Genomic DNA, 5,072 nt, shown 5'->3' on the forward strand with positions numbered 1-5,072 from the left:
CTGTTCTGTTTTAAAGTAAAGTCAATGTAAGACTAATATTGGTGATTTGGTAGATTACAGTATTAAATATCAGTACAGCTGCTTTTGTGATTGCTGCTATGACAGGATGCTGGTTCTTCCTCAATGGCTTACAGGAGGTTATTGTAACGTGCAACTTATGAGGTAAAGTTAGGGCCCGTGGCCACCAAAGCCTTTTCCTGCTCTGAGCAAATGTTTCAAAATTACTTGCATGGCAATGCCGCATTTTTATGCTCTGTTGAAAATGTCAACAATGCCACGATACTCCGGTCAGGAGTTAGGCACAGAACGCTGGGCGATAAGAGATATTTTTAGGTCGCCGAAAGCTAAAAAATGTTCAACTTGGGGAAAAGGCAACGCTCGTCATTGTAACATTTTAACCAGCCGTTTAATCACAGTGCAAGAGGGGCGGGACAATTACTGCATGGGGGGAGGGGCTTCTGACTTAGAGATACGTAGCACAAATACACACAATGGCATTTGCCATAATTTATATAATGAGAAATATAAGAGTTATTTTGTTTAACTTCACATTTATGTAAATTTGATTTTAAAAATGTTTAATCATAAACATTCCTCGGACTCTGGTGAGACCAATTAATCCCCGGTGGTGCACCAAAATTTTCCCATTGATGGGAAACACTGGAGTCGCCAGTGGCTACTGTTAAACATAGGTACTTAAGCATATTTTTATTCCAAATATTTTTTAAACAAAAATATTCATACAATGATGAAAGGTCAATCCTGTCCCAAACAGCATGGCTTTTTGATGTTGGATTTTGGCTTAAATGTGGTCTAGTCCACCTTTGACATGGTTTAATCCTGAAATAGACTAAAACTGAGTTTATCTAAACAATCGAAAACTTTGTTTAGTTTTGCCCATCAAATAAGGATGAAATTTAGTCTGAAAACAATTGTTGTTGTGTTCCTCCCATGTAAAGTGGTCAACATTTAGCACCCAAAGAGTAAACTTTGTTTTGAAAGTTTTTTTAAAAGACATTTTTTTTTTCAACTTTCATTTTTTCAACCAATCAAATATGTCTTGTGGACAGAACCCAGGCATTTTTATAATGACTTTTCAACTCTTTTTCAACATTTTTTGTTGGTTTGGGTATGCTTAAAAGCAGTGTCAGACTGCGGATTTCACACCTTGGGCCTTGAGCTCCTGTCTGAATTACTGATGTTTTGTTCATGAATTTACCGGCTCTTGGAATTACAATTTCCCATTGTTCTTGTGAGGACTTGGGTGTTGAGGTGATTTTGCCCTATCCCGGTCCTCGCTATTGCTACTACTCAATACGTCTTCACGACTCGGTACAGTGTGCTTCTAAAAAGTTAACATGACTTGTTTGCATCGAGGGAGTCCCAAAGGATCCCTACATTATAAGTTACTGCATCTATTTCAATACATAATTAGTTGTAGGAAACCCATTTGGTAACCATCATCATCGATTACAGAACAGCGAATGACTAACCTCTTTTTCCGTGTCTTGAATGACTAGTATGAGATCATCAATTTGTCGATATTCATACATTCAAGTCCAAGCGTGCACAACTCCTTGCTAGCAGCGGGAACAACTATTTTTGTGTGTACGTACGACACAATTGTGTTGCTGCACTGCCAGTAAATCAGCATTACTGCAGCCAAGTGTCAGTGTCAAATGGGCCCACTCACCGCTCTAATCTGATCTAATCCCTGGTCCAAAATGAGTTTAGCTTGTCATTTTAGAAGCCTCTTGTGAAATTGAGACGGGATAAAATTCTGTGACTGCTTTTCCAGTAGTCACTGAGGCTGAAAAGCATATTACCAACCAATACGTTGGACTATAAAGAGAGGAAAAAGTATAAATCATGTCCTTGATAAAAAAGTAGGATAACACACATTTCCTGTTTAGGTTCTCCTGTGGTTTCATATATGACTGTTAACCTGTGGTTCTGTAACAATGAGACAATACACTATTAGTGACCTTTCTACCAAATAGTTTTGGCTAATTGTATATTATAGCATGGCTCCAAATGATCAATTATCGAGTCTATTTTTTGTGTGGTTAATCCATTAACTGCTCATGACGGTCATAATCGTTTTTCTGCTTTTGACAGCTGTAAACGTTGAAAATAATGACTTTTCTTATTCACCTACTCGGGCTAAAGAAGTGCTAAAGTTGAGTGGTTCCGCCGAGATTGTTGTTAAACAGAATATTACTGGCAATGAACAAGGCTGCATGATTTAATACAAGTGCCATCAAAACAATTGACAAACACTTATATCCCATACTCACCCCCATCATGGACTGTTCACTCTGCTAGCCTCTGTTAGACTGTTAAATGGTCAATCACACACAAAGTAAGTCTACACTGCTGCTAATCTGTACACCTGTTTTTTTTTTTTTTTTTGCACTACTAGGAGTTCTTTATACCTAGCCACTCTTTTGCACATCTGTTCTCCTCTGCACTATCGTACTACAGTGTTATTGTTACTGTACAGTGACTTGTTTACCTGACTGCCCATTTTGCACATCTGGTTAGCTGCTACTCTTGCACTCTTTGCACTAATGTATAATACTATACGAAGCCATAATTATTTAGTATATTATTAGTACTTCAATACTCCAACTCAAATACAACATTTTATTTATATCTGTACATTCAAAGAAACTGTGCGGGTCAGATGTATCAACATTTCGTTCTGTATCCACGTGTACTAGAATGACAATAAAGTATATCTGAATCTGAATATACCAGGAGAATTGCTTCTGTTAAAAATGAAACTTCCTACTTTTCACCAGCCTTTTGTCTACACTGGGTCTAGCAAGAACTGATAAACTCCTTATTTCAAACTAAAAACCACCATAAGCAATGTAGGGACTGGATAACAACTGAATGAGTTGATATTTTAAAAGGTGATGTGATTATATCAATAATATCTAATAATTATACTATCAAAGGATTATGAACAATCATGAAGTGCATTAAATACCACTAAATGCAACTTTATGCAAAAAGCCCCTGAAAATATTCTATGAGACAGTTGTGGCAAGCGCCCTCTTCTATGCAACAGCGTGTTGGGGAGGCAGCGTCAACAAGAAGGATGCCTCTCGTCTCAATAAACTGGCTAGGAAAGCGGGCTCCGTTGTGGGCAAAGAGCTGGACAGCCTAACAACAGTAGTTGAGAGACGGGCACTGGAAAAGCTGCGGTCAATCTTGGACAATCCATCGCATCCACTACACAGCATTATCTCCAGACAGAAGAGCAGTTTCAGCGACAGACTGCTGTCACTGTCTTGTACTACGGACAGACTGAAGAGATCTTTTCTTCCACATGCCATGAGGCTCTTTAACTCTACCCGGCAGAGTAAAAGCCCACATTAAACCGCACCCCCTACATTGCATATTACCGAATTTTATTGCAATATGTATTCTGTGTAGCACTATATAGATATTCTATATAACACGCTACAATGGGCATTTGCACGTCACACTGGGTGTTTGTATTTTGTATTCTTTTTGCTTTATTATTGCATTGTTCTCAGCTCAGGGATGCTGCTGGAAATGTGAATTTCCCTTCGGGGATGAATAAAGTATCTGTCTATCTATCTATCTATCTATCTATCTATCGAAAAACTGAAGGGGATTAAAGGTGACTGCAGTAATAAAAAGATTGAAATAAAGAACTTACACAATCATGAACATATATGCAGTAAGACTTATCAATAGTACTACAACACAGTTGGCAATGAATGAGTAATTTGCCCAGGTAATATCAACCTGATAATTACCATGCATCCCTTTTCCCAATATTCAGTCCCTCAAATATGTTCCTTTATTTGGTTCCAAACATTTGGCGCACGAAATTCAAGTTCAGGTGTTATTTAATGAAACAAGTCATTTTTACACCGATACTTTGATTTTTTTATAAATATAGTGGACATTTTCCATGTATTGCTGACATTTCTGTCCAACCTGTCATGTTTGAGAAAGCATCTAATGATTTCCCCCATTTTGTCTTCCATCAATAGAAACTATAACAGTAATTCTTTGCAGAAGAAAGCTTTTTATGTTTTGTACTTTAAATCCAAATATTGTTCATGGTCTCACAATTATAATGTCCACGTGTTCTTTAGAATGATATGAAAACATTTTAGATAGCAAAAATAGAATTGATCAGCTATCACGTTGCAAAGTGAAGCTCCATGCTTGAGCCAAAAATGTCCGCCTGTCATTGTCCACCCATATTTTGTTGTTTGCATGTACATGGTTTCTCCTAGAACAGACTATTTGCTGTACTGTATTGGCTTGGTCAACAATGAACAGTTATTTTACACAACTCATAATGTTGACCCAACACACACAAAGAAAAAACAATTACAACCTCTTCCAACCCCACAACTGCACAAAAGAAGACCAATTATTTGCTAAATCCACTGTGACATCCTGTTGTAAAAGAAAGATGCACACAAACTGCTTCAAGTTCGCCACTGCATGCACACATCCTGCACTGAGTTAGCTCTCCTCCTTAGCCACAAATTTAGCCTCAGAAAGGAAAATCCTTTCATGGTTTATAATTGATGCAGACACGATCCATTATTGATGGACTTTCTCAACTGTTTGCTTGGTGACCTTCTCGAGCTGCTCTTTCAACATGATCGTTTGTGTTTTCTGCACATACACGTTGGAATTGTAAGTGAAATCTGAGATGCGTGACAGATTTTAGGGAAGATTTCCCGAGTGGGAATTTACAGCATTTTTCCCCCCTTTCTTAGTTGGGTGTGCAGCTCTAAAAGCTGCAGCATGAAAGTCATCTGCAGTAATCTGACAATGCAGCTTGCTTACTAGTTTTGCAGTCTTCGTGGCAATAGGAACCGGTTTGGTCAAGTTTGAAGGAAAATATACTGCAAAAACATCATAAACAAAGGGAGGGGTGCATATGTGCGTTTTATGGAGATTTCCAGAGGGATGCATTTAAGATTCTATGCAGCCAGACAAGCCCCTCAGCATCGCACACGCACACATACTCAAGCATGTGTTTAAAGTTATAATATAAACACCAAACCCAC

The 5,072-nt window shown here is 38.1% G+C and overlaps 1 protein-coding gene across 2 annotated transcripts in view; it reads right to left on the reverse strand.

Moving 5' to 3' along the window:
• LOC148364011 (SLIT-ROBO Rho GTPase-activating protein 3-like) overlaps positions 1 to 5,072 on the reverse strand; it is a 56,036-nt gene that overhangs the window by 50,489 nt on the left and 475 nt on the right. The window lies entirely within an intron of this gene.

Source organism: Urocampus carinirostris, chromosome 6 (genome assembly GCF_059441175.1).
Source record: "Urocampus carinirostris isolate Australia breed hairy pipefish chromosome 6, RoL_Ucar_1.0, whole genome shotgun sequence".
Taxonomy (NCBI): domain Eukaryota; kingdom Metazoa; phylum Chordata; class Actinopteri; order Syngnathiformes; family Syngnathidae; genus Urocampus; species Urocampus carinirostris.